Raw genomic sequence first — 18,377 nt, 5'->3', positions numbered from 1 at the left:
GCCATCAATTGTTTAAATTAACATGTTATGTTACGTTCTCAGGGGCCAGTGTGTAGAGCCTTCAAAAATCATTAAATACCTGTGACATGAACCCCCCCCCCCACATGTTAAACTTAGCAACGTAACTATTGACCCCTAAATTAAATGCTAAAAGTGTAGCTCCACTCTGAATAGAGACTGACATTTTCTTCTTTAACAGGTCTGCCCTTCTCTGTGTCATAGCCAGACTTGCTGGCTTCAGTGGTTAAAAGATTTTACTCCTGTTAGCCTTGCAGAGACAGCACAGCTCAGAGTGGGGGGACTGCATTCTCATCTGCCTTTCTGAGTCATCCACTGAACTCCAATTACAGGGCCAACCCTGTGAATAAAGCTAATGGGGCTGTACAGCTATCACTGGGATCATTAGTGAATGCCAGTGGGATTGCACAGGTGACACCAAGGATACAATTTGCCCTGCAGCACCTTTATTGCTAGTGGTGGTCTGTGTGAAGAGCCCAGTCACGCTCTGAGCCTTGTGTGTGTTTGCAGAGCTGGCTGTTAGAGAAACCAGCATTTTCCTTGTAAACTGAGCTCATTTGCTCTGGAGTCACTGACCCATGATGCCAGTTTTTGTTTTGTTTTTGGTTTTGCAAAGTCACTTTTCAAAGTAAAACTGCACTTTTAGGGTTCTCCAGCTGAAATCTTCCTAATACTGTAAATGCCACGTATCCAATCCCTTCAGATGCTGAAATGAAGAGTTGCCTGATGAAAGCTGAATGAGGAAGAAAAGCAGAGCTTTAAGAAACATATAGCTAATGAAACCCAAATCCAGGTGATCCAAGGTCAGGTTTGAATGAAAATGGCTCACTCTTCTAACCCCATCAGACACAAGTAACTTTCATTGACTTCAGTTATTTGTGGCCTGTATGGGGACAATCGGGTCTTCAGTGTTGTATTGAGTGCTGAATGAAAGGGAAAGATGTGAGTAAAAGTAATGCATATTTGAAACCGCTCTAAGGCAGTTAGGGGAGCAACTGGCACCAGAAGAGAAAGGAAAGTGTTGGGAGCTGTTACATGTCTGTGAGTGTGCTTAATGAGAGAATCCAGTTTAATCCTGCTGCCGGCTTGGCTACTTCAGCCAACATACACTTCAACACCTGCGTCATTTTGAGATTTGGGAGGGGAAACCACATGAAATTCTTTAAAAAAACAAAACAAAATTACAGTAGAAGTGTCTTGGATGGGTATGGAGAGAGACCGCATAGGAAGGGGCCAGTTTCTATCTGCTCCCAGTGATTCTCCCAAACAACCATGGTGCTAACGGATTTGTGTGTCAGTAGGTGACATTGCCCTGGCAATGCTTTGGGAAAGCGTGCGTGTGATTTTCAGCTAAGTCCTAGTTGCAGAATCTCTAACTTGTGATGAAGTTTGAGGAAGGAAGAACTCAGTTGGACTTTAAGATCATGGATTGTTTGTTGCATTGACAGGTAGAAAAAAAATCTCTTGCTATGAAAAACTGAGCACCAGCCCTGCATCTCTTGCTCACCATATAATGCCAGTAAACTCAATGGGAGTTTGAGGTGGCTTCAGTTTTTGAGTGCGCAAAGAATGGATGAGTGGGTGGGTCCTTGATCTGGAAGCAATGACCGAAAACTGAAGATAGGATCACACTGGGTCCTGTTAATACTATTACCCTACATTGAGGTGCTGAAAGGGAACATTTTACAAAGGCTTTTGTTTTAGCACACACATAATAAAAACGAATAATTATCGGCTACAGTTGTCATGGTCCGATATGCGTGTGATCCATCTATGAAAATGAAGATAAATGTATGTTGTTAGAAATAGTCAAGAATTGGTATTCAATTGTCTTCTACTAGGTCTGTCAGGTAACACTTGAAAAATCACATGTGCTGGAGTCCAGTATTAAAACGTGAAATTCAGGTCTGTACTGTGGGAATGTAAACTGCAGTCCAGTATCTTTAATATTCATGAGACTAACCTAAAGTAAGGTACATTTTTCATTGGCAGGTTTGGATACTTGCCAGCCTGGGTTGGTACCTGCCAAAAACATCTTAAGATTGTTGAGAAATAAAATATTTAATCTACCCGTGTTGTACTAATTTATTTCTTCCTGACTGAGAGACATGGTTTATGCACATATAGAATGGGAAAAAAGAGTGAAATGCCTGGGAGCATTTCTTACATGTATTAGGCACAATTTTATGTCCTGGGTTGTAGAGATGAGGTGAAACAAAACATCTGTGGATAATAAAGAGTTGTCTGTCTTAAATTATTATCAACCATAAATGTGTGTGTTGCCCCCAGGCCTTGTTCCTACCGCCAAGCAGTTTATACCGTCACGCCTCAACTCTAGACCAGCTCTCACTGAGAATTAAACAAAAAATAATTGTTTCAAACCACCAAAAAAAAAAAATGAATTGTGGATTGAAAGAGCTGCTGCACCTGCCAGTAAGGGATGTAGCCTCTCAACCCCAGGAACTGAAGATATTGGACTAAATCCTGCCCTGAGTTAGTGTGGTGAAATTCGAGAGTAACTCCTTCAACCCCAGTGGAAGTACAAGCATCAGCCCTCGAGCCAGCACTAAGGGCAATCTGAGGAAAGGTGTGTTTTGAGGCAAGGGTTTGGTCTGGTAAGATGAAGTGGCTGGCACTGGAGTCAACCTTGTAAGTCAGGCACACGTCAAGAGGAAGTGGAAATTGGCACCACAAGAAAAATGTTGTGCTGAATACTAGCAACATCTCCTGGCTCCAGCCACTGCTCCAGCCAGACCCCTAGAGCAGGCTGAATAGTAAAAACAAAGATCCATTAACATTTTCCCACAAATAAAAGTGCAGTTTGAGGTGTGTGATGATTTGCGATCAACTGTGCAGACAGTTGTTGCCTAGTTGTAAAAATATTTGAATCCTAAATATTCATTGATTGGAGCAGGAATGGTTATTTGGAAGAAGATTTATACCTGAAGCTCATTATTGGTTGGTCTCTTATTTAAAATATTTGTTATCCAATCAGGGGAGCTGAAACAATACCATGTGATGTGGTGATGAGCTACGCACTGTGAAGAGTAAACAGCTCACAGACAACCCAGGAGCTAAAAATTATTCATCTAAATTATTACATGGTGAATTTCTGCAATAACCAACACATTAGGAGGACAAAAGATCAGGATCAGCTTGTGACGAATTCATTAACAAAAAGGGGGCTAAATTTTGTAATGTAAATAAATTTTTGTAATAAACTTTGCAATGTAAATAACTAATAGTTCACTCAGCTCTAGTTTCAATACATCATCTTGACAAGTAGTACTAGCTAATCTACCATACAAGACAAAGGAAGTATGACCATGCCATAGCTTAATGTGGTAAGTGGGAACCACAAAACAAGTCTGACCAGGAACATCACAGGACTAAACCTTGGTTGGTAAGTGATAGTAAGTGTGGCTGATTGAAGAAACTGTATGACAAAACAAACCTGTGGTCATAGCCTTAGTGCATCTGACAGGGGTTAAAATTTAATAACAAGTAGGGCTGTCAAGCGATTGAAAAAAATAATTGCGCTTAATCACACTTAATAATAGAATACCATTTATTTAAATATTTTTGGGTGTCTTCTACATTTTCAAATATATTGATTTCAATCACAACACAGAATACAAAGTGTACAATTTGTATTGGTATTCTATAATTAACAGTGCGATTAACTGCGATGAATTTTTTTAATTGCAGTTAATTTTTTGAGTTAATTTCATGAGTTAACTGCGATTAATCGACAGCCCTAATAACAAGCAACAATTCACAGGTAGAGTATAATACAGCTAATGAAGCCTCACACCACTCCAGTACAAAAGATGGATGATGTTTGTATGAGAGTAGTGCCAGAGGATCTGGGCCCCATTCTGCTAATCATCCTACAAACACACAGTCTCTGTCCCACTGAGCTTACCCTCTTCAGAGACAAGTCAGACACAAGGTAGGAAATAGGAGCTATTTCTGTCCTCTCATTACAGATGGGGAACTGAGCCCTGAGAAATTGAGTAACTAGGCCAAGGTCAAACACATTGGCACAGTTGGGATCAGAAATCAATACTTCTTGTCTCCTGGTTCTGTGTCTTAACCACAAAAGCCGTCCTCCTTCTACATCATATCTTACTCGCTGTCAGGGCTCAGGATTAGTAGCAACACCGGTACCAATTCTATTCTTACACATTGCAGGTATAGTGACAGTCACATGACTGACAATGGCCATGGCCCAGGCACCATGGATCAGAAGAAACCGAATGAAACGTGACCATACGCACAGCTGTCTGTGGCTTAGGCAAAGCATTCTAGCCTTCCCCTGACATCCACAGATATCAGGGAGTAATGCCACGCTGCTGGTTTCATGCATAGATATTATTAATCATTGTTTTCTGTGTGTTAGGCATAAAGGACAGTGGAATGGTGAAAGCCTGATGTTAGCCAATAGTGCTGGGGCTGGGGGCTTTTGTATTACTGGGGGCCCCATGTTTGTGTGTGGGCTACAATCCCGTGCACTTTCTCTGCTGTGTGCGTGCTTGCCTGGTGCTGTGTAAACAAGAGCTGCTCCCAGATCCCTCTCTCCCTTTTATTGCCAGGTCTGCTCCAGTTATTCAGATGAGCTGCCTTCCCTGTGTCAGGAACAAACCATCTTATCTGTTGCACATGTGGATGTTGCTTGTTCTGGGATGAACCAGATGGCTAGTTTGTGGCAGGCCTCCTTTCTCAGGATAAACTCCTCTGCAAAGACCCCAGTGCCTGTCTGATTTCCGAAGGGCAATATTTTCTCTACATGCTTTAGTGATAGCCTCCAGCAACCCTCTCTCTCTGCCCCACATAGGCTACAGGCCAGGTCTGTACTGCTGACTCTGCAGCATGGGTTGGGTTACTTGTGGAGAGCTGGAGTTGTACGCAGTGGTGGCTGACTTTGGGGGCTGGGTGTGCTTGCAGCAGCTAGAGTTCATAAGTACTGTACATGTGTGATACTTTGCATTCTCCTTGTTTGGCTAGGCAGCCCTCTGCTATTCATTCATTCTTTCTGTAGGTACCTTTTTTCCTGATTTGCCTCTCCTTCGTTGCCTAGCTCTTCACCTCTCGGCATCCCTTTCCTGTCTTAACTTTCTCCAAGTATACGTCTGCTGCTGTGATGGGCCTGGGGTCAGAGCAGTTACATGGTTCTGGAACAGATTCAGAATGCTCCCTGTCCTACTTTGTGTTGCCAGTCTGCATAGTCACTTTTGACATGGGCAATTTGCACTTCTGTAAGTGCTTAAGTCTTCAAACTAAAAGCTGCTGCTTCAAAACGCAGAACAAGTCAAATAATGAAAGAATATACCAGGGTGATGAGTTTACAACAGAGTAAAGACAGAGTCCCTTTATAAAACAGTACCTCATTCTCCAGTAATGCTTGTTACTCTTTTGTACTCTGTAGAGTTTGAGGACATTGCTCTACAATACTTCATAATTCTTTCAGAGGTAGCCTATGCCAACAGGTAAATCTTATGGGAGATACATTCCCCCTTCCCTGCTGCGGTTGTGCCTAACAAATCTAGAGGCAATTTTAGGCTGTGAAAAACATTGTGTCTCTACATAATTTTGTGTTTTACACAAAATGCAAAGCCATCATTCTGTTCTGTGGCTGTGGAACATGCCTAGCCCAGTCTGCTTTGGCCAAAGTCAAATACCAACATGTGAGACAGCACGTATTTTTAGCCTAAAAATTATTTGCCACCCTTCACAAGTTGTTGTTTGACTTTGGTTAAAAAGATGACTGGGTGGATCCCGCACCCACAAAACAAAGCATGCAGTTTCAAATGAATACCCAGGACACAAAGCTAGGACTGACTCTGCCTATATAATTTTCTTGGCTATATTTAATCTCTTAGATGTGTTTGGCAGATACTTTAAATTTGATTTACAATCAATATCTTTTGATCTGAAGGTGAGCTCCTGGTATCCCTCCCTCTTCTGACTGAAATATACAAGGGACCAAGTCAAGTCAATAAACTTACAGGTTCCAGTGGTAATCTGTGTTCAATCTGCGTGTGTGAAATGTAATAAAGCTGGTCTGTGTGTATTTATTTTGGACAGGGTTTGTCTGGGGGTTTATTGTGATTTTTTTTTTTGGGCTATAAACAATCTGGAAACCTCCCCCGCCCCAATTCAGAAGAATAAATATGCATGGCTTGTAATTCTGTTGCAGTTCTTGCGCCCAGCTGATACGGTGACGTGCAGTTTGGAGGCTTGGAGATTGGCTTTTTGATTTGGCTTCTTGCTGCAGTTGTGCAAACCTCGTTGTCTCTCAGAAGTCGGGCTCAGCGGCTTGCCTGGCGCTGTGATGCTGGAAAGTCTCAGCTGAGCCCCGATGGTGTGAGAGAAAAGGGGGAAGCCCGGCACATTCGATTGCAATTGGGGCACAATCCAATTTTTCCTCTTCAATCCCCATTCCTCCTCCTCATTCTTCCCCTTCCCACATCTCCCCTCCCTCCCCAAACTATATTGCACACCCCCTGAAGATCAAGGCCGGGGGATTTACCAACATTCAACCACCCCTCCCTGCCCCCGATTTCCCGATGCACTTGCCCACTCACCCTGACAGCTGCAAAAGAGAGCAGAGGTTTTTTAGCAAGCGAGGCAAGTTGGACTGACATGCAAAGGAGGACCCCGCGCCCCTCGCCAGTCAGTGATTAACCACCAGCTGCAATGAGCTCTGTTTAAGAACCGGCAGGATCTGTATTGGGGAGCAAGCCAGCCCCCCAGGAAGTCAGAAAGGCAACCAGGAGGGGTAAGTAAGAGGGCTCTGTCGGAAATGCAGGGCGAATGGTTAAGTTTCCTGCGATGAAGCAGGTCCTGATTTATTGCATGCGAATTCCCACAGAGGTATGGTGGGGGGCAGGGATCTCGCTGCGAGAGCATCCAGCAAGCAGAGAAGGGGTTTTAACATTGTAAACCCGGGCAGCTTCGTCCCATTCGTGCGGTTTTCCTGCCCCCCCCTCCCCGAGGCATAGTCTCTGTGTGTGTGTGTGTGGGGGGGGGGGGGACAGATGGAGATAAACCGGCTGCTGCAGCTTCCCAGCCCGGCGCGAGCAGCCCCTGCGCGTGGGCCAGGCGAAGAAGCTGGCGGGGTTTGCGCGGCAGGGGAGCTGCTGTGGTCGTGCTCCGGGGTGTTCGGCTAACGTGGCTCGGTTTCCCTCCCCTCCGTAACGCCGTGTCTCGGGGAGCAGGAGCTTTCCTGGGGGGGATGGGTCCAGTCTAAAATAACAACAAGCCGGCGGCAGCAGCCGGGAAGGAAAACGCTCAGCCCGATGAGCGGTTTCAGACCCAAATCCGGGATTCACGGCGAACGTGCCGAGAGCCCCGACTGCTCCTGTGCAAAAGCAAGCGGCGGAGGCTGTGGGGCAGAAGAGGCAGTTTCCACTGCCCCCTCCCCGGATGGGTGGGGGGAGGGGGCGGGCACGTTAGCCGGAGTAAATGCCTCTAATGCAGTGCTATAAATTTCTTGCTTTTCAATGCCTGACTCGGGCGAGGGAAGCAATCCGAAGGGGGCAGCGTGCAATTTGCAAAGCGGTTGAAATTGGCCAGGTGCAATTCCCCCTCGGACTGGAAGACGCTTGCAGCAGCGTCGGTGAATCTCTGGGGCTGCAGGCGAGAGCGTTTTATTTGTATTTATTCCGGGGGGGGGGAGGCAACACTCGAAAAGCCCCCACAAGAATCGGGAGCAGGACTGCTATGAGCCCTTCCAAAGGCCAGGCAGCCCTGGAAGCCCCCGGCGTGTCTGCCTGGCTGGCTCTCAGCGCGTGCGATTAATCTCGCACAGCTGTTGTGCTCCATCCACTTGTGCTGAGATCTTGTTTACCTCGGTTTTCAAATATAGCCACTGCGCCAGGCTCTTCCCTAAATAGGGCAAGGGCAGTTTACTTTATAGCAGGAGACCGGGATTTCTGCTCTTCGGAAGGGGGTTACCCTGCTGCCCCTCAGGGCTGCTTATGCCTGGACCTCCCTTCCCCAAGAGGGAGCGGGGACCAGCCAAATACCGCCAAGCATAGGAAGACCTAGTACTTTCTTCTGTACCCTTTTTAACAATGGTTTCTTCCAACCCCCACAATCCTCTGAACACACACAGACACAATTTGACCTAAATGTTGAAAAATTTTATAGTCTTTCTCCCCCCCCCCCTTTATTTTCCCCTCCACCAATAAGACTCCCCTTGGGTCTGAAATCAAACACCTGTACATAAAAAAAAAAGTGACATGCCCATTTTTCTCAAGCTGAATTGCCGTGTAATAATGGGGTTCTCGGCTTGCTTGGGATATCCCTGGGGCTTGGTTTTAGGGTTAACCTCCCCAAATGTACTTAAAAATTAAGGTGGGGTGGTGGGTGTTTGTGTGCCCTATAATGGCCTTTTTGTTGGGAGTGTCAGAAGATACATTTCTATTCACATCTCCCTCTCCTGATATCTGTTAGGGGGAAGGGCAATTTTGCTGAGCCATTTTTGATTCTAAGAGGAGGTCCTAAAGACAGAGCAATGGAAGACTGTGGGCAGCCAACATCTTCCCATTCAAAAGCTTGTAATCTGTTTGGCTCTTGCAGCTTGCTGTTGAAGCTGAGGAGAGCAGGAGCTGGCTGTAGGGGATCATTAAATCTCATAGGCCTTGTAGATAATTTGTAGGCTTGGTGCAATGGGGAGAGGAGAGGCAGCTTTCACATGTGGTGCTAACGGTCGGGGAAAAGTTAGAAACTTGCTCTATCTGCAGATGGATTACAGGCATTTTATTTGCCTTTTGTGCAATTTTAGTAATGAAGGTAATTTGTGTTTGGTAACTCCTGTGCTTCCATATAGGCTTGGGTGGTTGTCTTTTGCAATAATTTTTTTTCACTGGTTAGAAGTAATGAGTTAGAAGGAGAGAGGGCATAAACCCTCTATAAAGGAATATAGGGTTCAGGGAAGAGGAGGTGTTTATCTTATTAGAGCTGTGACATGGGAGCTGGGACTCCTGATTTCTCTTCTCCGCTCTGCCACTAACTTGTAGTGTGACCTGAGGCAAGTCCCTCAACCTCCTTTTTTCTCAGTTTACCTATCTGTAAACAAATGGGTATAATACCTACTGCATGGAGGGGGGAGTTGAGGCTTAATTAACTGATATTTATAAAGCACTTCAGCTCCTCAGATAAAGGGCGAAATATGTCCAAACACAAATCTTAATCTAATAACCTATAATCCCAATTAACATAGTTGCAAAATCAAAACCACCCAACACGCTATCCCAGAATTGGCACCAGCATGCATTTCCAAGGGCTTGTGGCTAAGGTGCTGCACTAGAACTTGGGAGATGTGGGTTCACTCCTTGCCTCTGCCACAGGTTTCATTTGGGATCTTGTGCAAGTCACTTAATCTCTCTGCAGTTCAGTTCCCTATCTGCAAAACGGGGATAATGACATTTCCCTGCCTCCCAGCTGGTTTGCAAGGATAAATTCATTTAAAGCTTCTGAGGTACTCAGATACTAGGGTGAAGGGGGCCACATATCTATCAAGAAATGGACATGCATAGCAGCACTTGCGCTGTTCAGTATTCAGAATAAATAGCCCACTTATATGTAAAGCGATTGCTTAGATTATGACAAGTAGTGTTCCCAATACTCGTATCCAGACTGGATAGTCCATTATGTTTTGGATCATGCAAACACTCTCCATTGTTCCAAACACCAATCTTCAGAATGACACCACTAGGATATTACACTTATATTCTAAGTATTAGTGGAATGCTTGGGTCATGTGAATACTGTACCATATCCCAGATGCTTTTCTGTTGGTGCTTACTGAGCATGTGCAAGAGTGTGAGCTGACCAGTACAGTCTGTATTGAAAATAATAGACTTGACTTGTTGTTGAGGAGAGCTATACGTGTCCCTTGCAGAGAGGTGAATCGTTTGCAATGCTGCTCCTGAATTTTCTTATCTTTGTATTTCAAAGGTTGTGGAATAAAAGCTGTAAGTATATGACAGCAGCAGAGTTACACCAGGGATGAATTTGTTGAGTATGTTTCTATTTTCCTCTGAAACACGGGGTATTGAAGCTGGATGGAGATGGTCTGAGAGTCTATGGCAAATCCTACTGCTGGTTAAAAGGTGGTTTGCGAAGGGACTTGACTAGGTCATTGACTCCTTGTGTTTTGATTTGGTGTGTATCCATACAATTGGACAGCTTCAGAAAGGCCTGACTAAATTAGACATCTTCCCTTTCCAAGGATAGGAAGTGTTATAATTGAGTGTGTCAGCACTTTTTAGAGAAACCACATTAAAACGAATCCTTCCTCCATGAAAATATTTTAAAACCAAGGTTTATAAATATAAATGGATTATCTGTTCTATTCAGGAAGATTTGGGATGGGGGGGATGGTTGTATTTTGACTGAATAATCAAGGAGCCTTTTGAAAACATTTTTGCATGTTTGTACAATTAAAAATGACTTTGCCTGCCAAATTTAATTTGTTTTTCAATCAGGGAGTAATATGATATAATTCTGTATTAAAAATAAATAATTAAATTACACAAAAGATGGGGAGGGGGGAAATCTCTGATGTTAAAATGGAAAAACCTCTGAAGCCAGGAAATTCATAGTTGAGCTGCTCCGGCATCCAATCACCCCTCTGTGTCCAGGTAATTTCACAGTTGTTACTGTTTTTGTATACCATTTATATTACAGTAACTGCTAGAGGCATCAGCCAGGTTGGGTGCCCGTGTTGCTAAGTGCAATATAAACATGTGTCCATGACCATATGCATCCTGAAGAGCTTATGCATCGTTAATACTTTGGTCTAATTCTGGTTGTTGGGCCGGGTGCGGGGCGGGTGGCTGGAGTTTAGTGGCCTGTGAGATATGGGAGGTCACACTACATGATCATAGAATCATAGAATATCAGGGTTGGAAGGGACCCCAGAAGGTCATCTAGTCCAACCCCCTGCTCGAAGCAGGACCAATTCCCAGTTAAATCATCCCAGCCAGGGCTTTGTCAAGCCTGACCTTAAAAACCTCTAAGGAAGGAGATTCTACCACCTCCCTAGGTAACGCATTCCAGTGTTTCACCACCCTCTTAGTGAAAAAGTTTTTCCTAATATCCAATCTAAACCTCCCCCACTGCAACTTGAGACCATTACTCCTCGTTCTGTCATCTGCTACCATTGAGAACAGTTTAGAGCCATCCTCTTTGGAACCCCCTTTCAGGTAGTTGAAAGCAGCTATCAAATCCCCCCTCATTCTTCTCTTCTGCAGGCTAAACAATCCCAGCTCCCTCAGCCTCTCCTCATAACTCATGTGTTCCAGTCCCCTAATCATTTTTGTTGCTCTTCGCTGGACTCTCTCCAATTTATCCACATCCTTCTTGAAGTGTGGGGCCCAAAACTGGACACAGTACTCCAGATGAGGCCTCACCAATGTCGAATAGAGGGGAACGATCACGTCCCTCGATCTGCTGGCAATGCCCCTACTTATACATCCCAAAATGCCATTGGCCTTCTTGGCAACAAGGGCACACTGCTGACTCATATCCAGCTTCTCGTCCACTGTCACCCCTAGGTCCTTTTCCGCAGAACTGCTGCCTAGCCATTCGGTCCCTAGTCTGTAGCTGTGCATTGGGTTCTTCCGTCCTAAGTGCAGGACCCTGCACTTATCCTTATTGAACCTCATCAGATTTCTTTTGGCGCAATCCTCCAATTTGTCTAGGTCCTTCTGTATCCTATCCCTCCCCTCCAGCGTATCTACCACTCCTCCCAGTTTAGTATCATCTGCAAATTTGCTGAGAGTGCAATCCACACCATCCTCCAGATCATTTATGAAGATATTGAACAAAACCGGCCCCAGGACCGACGCTTGGGGCACTCCACTTGATACCGGCTGCCAACTAGACATGGAGCCATTGATCACTACCCGTTGAGCCCGACAATCTATCCAGCTTTCTACCCACCTTATAGTGCATTCATCCAGCCCATACTTCCTTAACTTGCTGACAAGAATACTGTGGGAGACCGTGTCAAAAGCTTTGCTAAAGTCAAGAAACAATACATCCACTGCTTTCCCTTCATCCACAGAACCAGTAATCTCATCATAAAAGGCGATTAGATTAGTCAGGCATGACCTTCCCTTGGTGAATCCATGCTGGCTGTTCCTGATCACTTTCCTCTCATGCAAGTGCTTCAGGATTGATTCTTTGAGGACCTGCTCCATGATTTTTCCAGGGACTGAGGTGAGGCTGACTGGCCTGTAGTTCCCAGGATCCTCCTTCTTCCCTTTTTTAAAGATTGGCACTACATTAGCCTTTTTCCAGTCATCCGGGACTTCCCCCGTTCGCCACGAGTTTTCAAAGATAATGGCCAATGGCTCTGCAATCACAGCCGCCAATTCCTTCAGCACTCTCGGATGCAACTCGTCCGGCCCCATGGACTTGTGCACGTCCAGCTTTTCTAAATAGTCCCTAACCACCTCTATCTCCACAGAGGGCTGGCCATCTCTTCCCCATTTTCTTCCCCATCTTCCCATAGCATGATCTGGTGGTCCCTTTTGGCCTTATGATCTTATGACGCTATCATAGAGTTTCAGCTGTTCTTGGGGTCCCACTCTCTGCATGGCTACCTGAGAGCCTGGTCCTCCTGCTCTTGTTAAATTAAATGGCAAAACTCCCTTACACTTAAATGGTGCAAGTTCATACCGTAAGTGAAAGAATTTGTGGCATTAACTGGGGTTGCTTACCCCTCCTCTCCAAAAGAATCATGAACATTCCTGAGTTTCCTAACACCTGTTGGAAAATTAGAGTCCTAGATTACTTTGGGGCTCATCATGGCACATAAGTTATTTAGAATGCCTTTTCCTCTTTACCCTTTTCTGCCTTGGCTATTTAAATTGTCAACTTTTTGGCACAGGGGGTCATGTACACAGCATCTCGCACAACGGGCAACTAACCCTGAGTGAAGGCTCTAGGCATTACTGTAATATAAATTATTAAAATAGTAATAACATTAAGGCATCAGTATGCAATGATGTGTCATAACGGGATGTGTCAACCCATCTTTCCAATGACACAGTGAAAAGGACCAGATGTCATAATGCTTGTGATGGATCATCACCGTGTACTTATTTTATCCTGTAGGGCAGGGGTGGCCAACCTGTGCCTGAGAAGGAGCCAGAATTTACCAATGTACATTGCCAAAGAGCCACAGTAATACATCAGCAGCCCCACATCATCTCCTACCCCCCTGCTCCCAGCGTCTCCCGCCCACCGTCAGCCCCGCTGATCAGTGACACCCTGCACCTCCTGATCACCTGTTTTGTGGCAGGAGGCTCGGGGGGTTGAGGCGGGAAGGGGTGGCTTGAGGGCAGGGCCTGTGGCAGAGCCAGGGGTTGAGCAGCGAGCACCCCCCGGCACATTGGAAAGTTGGCGCCTGAAGCTCCAGCCCCGGAGTCGGTGCCTATACCTGGAGCTGCGTATTAACTTCTGAAGAGCCGCATGTGGCTCCGGAGCCACAAGTTGGCCACCCCTGCTGTAGGGCAAATTATAAACAGGTGGTGACCCCAGCCTTAACTCTGAATTTCCGGAGAGTTCCATTTTTAAATCCAGCCACTAGGGTTCATGATCTCCCAGCTGAACTTCCACTGATGTCACTCAGGGCAGGTCTACAGTACAGCCGGGATCGATGCTCTGAGACCGATCCACCGGCGGTCAATTTAGCGGGTGTAATGAAGACCCGCCAAATCGACAGCAGATCACTCTCCAGTCAACCCCTGTACTCTACTCATGACGAGAAGAGTAAGGTAAGTTAACGGGAGAGTTTACCCCATCAACCCCCCACCCCCAGCAGTGTAGACCCTGTGGTAACTCGACCTAAGGTACGTCAACTCCAGCTACGTGAATAACTGTTGAGTAGCATAGGTCGACTTACCACGGTAGTGTAGACATAGCCCAAGAGTCGAGCATGGGCTGAAGGGAGGTATATGGCTCTTAAGAGTTTCCTTACAATAGTTTTTGCTAACAAAAAACCCCCAAACCCCCCAACTGGCACTTGCCATGCTAACAATAAAGATAGCTTTTCCAGAGCTTCCATTTTCATTTGCTGACAGGTTATTTTAAGAGAGCACAATGATCTCATTCCATTTGTTACTGTGGGACTAGTACCCTGCCAGGGGGCACAGATCAGCATTCACGTCACACTCCCTGTCGGGGCCGGGAAAGCTAATGATCCAACCAGTGGACCAAATTCGGTGATGAACCCTGGTCACGTGCCACCTGAGGCACATCGCGCATGCGCTAAGAGGGGGAGTATCCAGCCTCCTTTCGTCTCAGCCTCCCAGCTACAAGTACAGGCAGAGACATGGTGGTCAAACAGCAATCAACAATATTAATATCTTATACATCTAAAGGGTTTTTTATCCAGAAAGGTTTCGAAGAGCTTTAAGGCTAGATCCACAAAAGGATTTAAGCCCCTAAATCCAACATTTAGGTGCCACTGAAATCTTCAAAACCCCTAATCAGTTGCCACCTAACCCTGTAGGTTCCTAAAATCCCTTGGCATCTGAGTTTCTAACAGTGAGCATGTGTACAGCCACCTCAGTCGTAGCACCTGGGTGCCCATCTCATACCTAAACTCCAGCAGGATCCTCAAACTAGGCAACCCCCCCACTTATGAGGCCTGATCCAGTAGGCAGTCTTAGAGTATGCCTAAACCCACACAAAATGGCCTGGCCAGGGCGGGAGGAATGAGAGGGTGGCGGCAGTAACAGCCCTAACCGCTGGGCTAAAAGAGGAACTCACCTGAGAGGTGGAAGACCTGCTTTCAGATCTCTGCTCCACGCATATATATAAATAAATGAGAGAGAGAGTGCGCGAGAGCACGCACGCATTGTAGCCGGGTCTCCCACATCAATGCTCTCTCTCTGCATGTGTGGAGCAGAGATCTGAATGCGGGTCTACCACCGCTCAGGTGAGTGCCCTAATTGCTGGGCTGTAGAGCTATTCCTGCTCTCTCCTTGGCCCAGTACATATTTAATTATTTATACACAGTGGAACAGCTTCGGCGGGAAAGACCGAGTTCTCATAATCCAGAATATCCCATAGTCCTGTTATTAAAGCACTCCCCTGAGAACTGTATGGGTTCCAATCCCTGCTCCACATCAGGCAGAGGGGAAAATTGGACCTGGGTGAGTGCCTTAACTCTCTTCCATGCAAAATACAGCTTAGATGCCAGACTCTAGTGGCTGTGCAACCCAAGCAAAGATAGGTGCCTCCCTCCAGCCCATATTTAGGTGCCTAACTCCCTGGGTGGGGGGAGGGAGGGCCTTACAACCTACCCCCCTTTCTTGGCATTTCCTACTAGCTGGCTTCGGCAAGTCCCCCACCTGGAATGTGCCTTTTGTGGATCCCAAACATCGTAGGCACCTAACTTTCCTAATGTATAGAGAGTTAGGCGTTGCATTGCCTAAGTCCCTTTGTGGATCTAGCCCTTGGAAAGGATATACTCTTAGGAATCCCTTCAGTCTCCACATTGATAAGCAGCCACCACTGGAGCATGACTTGGCAGCTGTTTAACAGCACAAAGCAATGTTCTACAGCTGTTGAGGTAGTAATGTAGATTACTGCTGTGACAGACTGACAATATCCTGTAATACATTGAAGAAACCTTATGGAATTGAGAAGCTTTGTTGAGTTCAGTTTACCCTTGTTGAATTAGGGTTAACATCTTTGGGGTACATTGTATTAAAAATGCAATTGTGTTTGGGTTATTGTACAATTCTGGTACCTTTTCTAGTAGGAGGGGGGATGCTAATGTACTTCTTCCATTATCAATCGTTAGAAGTCATCTCCCTGGGGCGACATTCATACACTAGTTCAAACTGGATTCCCCAGAGACCTATAGACAAAAACTTTTGGAAAACCTCAGGGTTTTCTTCCTGACCGAGCATATGGACAGGACTCCTGGTCCACAGAGGGATTTGAATCCTCCTGGGAGGATTGGAAGGACTTGGCCCCGTGAGACTGTGCACTTGTCCTGAGCTGAAGCTCTGATGAACTTCTAACCACAAGGTTGCTCTATTGAAAGACTGCACCTGCCAGACCCCTTTGTGAGAATGGTGATGATATCTGATAAGTCGGGCCCTACCAAATTCATGGCAGTGAAAAACACGTCATGGCCTGTGAAATCTGGTCTCCCCCGTGAAATCTGGTCTTTGGTGAAATTTTATCCTGTACTATACAGATTTCACGGGGGAGACCAGCGTTCCTCAAACTGGGGGTCCCAAAAAAGGATTGCAGGGGGGGTTGCGGTACTGCCACCCTTACTTCTGTGCTGCCTTCAGAGCTGGGAGGCCAGAGAGTGGTGGCTGCTGGCCAGGTGCCGAGCTCTGACGGTAGCAGCATAGAACTCAGAGTGGCCATACCGTACCATGCCATCCTTACTTCTGCACTGTTCTGGCAGAGTCGCTGTCTTCAGAAGTGGATGGCTGGAGAGCGGTGACTGCTGACTTGGAGCTCAGCTCTGAAGGCAGCGCTGCCGCCAGCAACAGCGCAGAAGTAAGGGTGGCAATACTGCAGCCTCCCTACAATAACCTTGTGACCCCCCCCCACCCCATTTTGGGTCAGGACCCCTACAGCTACAACACCATGAAATTTCAGATTTAAATATCTGAAATCATGAGATTTATGATTTTAAAAATCCTATGACCATGAAATTAACCAAAATGGACTGAATTTGGGAGGGCCCTACTGATGCACATGCTAATAAGCTGTTAGGTTCTTTTATTGTTTTGAATGTTTTCTCTGTAATGCTTTTTACCTTAGAAAGGTGTGGAAACTTACATCTGTAGCAATTACACTGGTAATTACACTGTCTCTGAAGAGAAAGCAGGCAGGAGTCCTAAAGCAACCTCTTTGTGCTGGTTATGACACAGTGAAGGCAGGGAACTATCCAACCTGGAAACTCCCCAGTCAGAAGGGAGAGACACGTGTGTCTCCACCCAAGAGAGGCCACACCTGGGGAGCTGAAAGGCAAGAGTGGTGGCCTTGCTGACCACTGGGGAGGAGGGAAATCCAGGTGCAGTTGCTCTGAACTGTGACAACTTCATTAAACACAAGCTACAGAGAGAACTTAATGAGGTGGAATGTAATAATCTCAGGTGGGAATTTTGGCTATAATGCTGAGATGAACAGCCCCTATTACGAAAATTATCATTTTGGTCTTTTAAAAACCAGAAACCATTAGGACTTCTTTTACCTTTTTGGAAAGGGGACACCCTCCAGTAGCACAGTATCCCATAACACCGTACCAGTTCCACCCTAGATAAGTATTTATCCAGAGGAAAATGTGCCACCTACTAAATTACCAGCACCACTCCTTAAGCACTCCATTTCCTTGCTGATCATAGACTATCAGGGTTGGGAGGGACCCCTGGAGGTCATCTAGTCCAACCCCCTGCTCGAAGCAGGACCAATTCCCAGTTAAATCATCCCAGCCAGGGCTTTGTCAAGCCTGACCGTAAACCTCTAAGGAAGGAGATTCCACCACCTCCCTAGGTAACGCATTCCAGTGCTTCACCACCCTCCTAGTGAAAAAGTTTTTCCTAATATCCAATCTAAACCTCCCCCACTGCAACTTGAGACCATTACTCCTCGTTCTGTCATCTGCTACCATTGAGAACAGTCTAGATCCATCCTCTTTGGAACCCCCTTTCAGGTAGTTGAAAGCAGCTATCAAATCCCCCCTCATTCTTCTCTTCCACAGACTAAACAATCCCAGCTCCCTCAGCCTCTCCTCATAAGTCATGTGTTCCAGTCCCCTAATCATTTTTGTTGCCCTCCACTGGACTCTCTCCAATTTTTCCACATCCATCCATCCATGTTTGAGATCTGATAAAATCACAATCTATGGTTGTATTCCTGTGAGGTGAGCAGCAGAAACCACCAATTTGGTCAACTTAATGTACTCTCTGTATATACACTCACATCATATATCATTTGAAAGCCTATTATGTCTACTTTAAGATGAAGTATGATGTGGAATGGTCAAGTGGTGCCATTACCATAGAAACTGTGATAAACACTGATGCCATCCATATGTTAAAATGACTACTTTGAAATATTTGTATTCATTTGTTGGTTTAATGACTCTGTGTATTATGTTAAGACATCAAATTGGATTTCTTTGTGACTTCAAAAGATCACAGCAACAATCTAAAGGGTAAAACAAAATCTAATAATACATTTGTGCACTATCATTGAAATGTAATAGCATAGGTGACATTTCTAGTCAACATCATTCTCCTCATCTTGTTCATCACTCTGATCTCTTTCAGGAGTGGGTGGGATACCACAGTCTTCATTGCCTT

At 45.6% G+C, this 18,377-nt stretch overlaps 1 protein-coding gene across 3 annotated transcripts in view; it reads left to right on the top strand.

Annotated features, from left to right (window-relative positions):
• The first annotated feature begins 6,722 nt into the window (after positions 1-6,722).
• SLC8A3 (solute carrier family 8 member A3) overlaps positions 6,723-18,377 on the top strand; it is a 196,684-nt gene continuing 185,029 nt past the window's right edge. For all 3 annotated transcript variants that reach the window (XM_073348493.2, XM_073348492.2, XM_073348491.2), the window contains exon 1: positions 6,723-6,799. The gene's annotated coding sequence lies outside the window, so the exon portion shown is untranslated. The remainder of the gene's footprint in view (positions 6,800-18,377) is intronic.

This window comes from Lepidochelys kempii, chromosome 6 (assembly GCF_965140285.1).
Source record: "Lepidochelys kempii isolate rLepKem1 chromosome 6, rLepKem1.hap1, whole genome shotgun sequence".
Taxonomy (NCBI): domain Eukaryota; kingdom Metazoa; phylum Chordata; order Testudines; family Cheloniidae; genus Lepidochelys; species Lepidochelys kempii.
The sequence above is the reverse complement of the archived record's forward strand: the minus strand, read 5'-3'. Positions and strand labels throughout refer to the sequence as shown.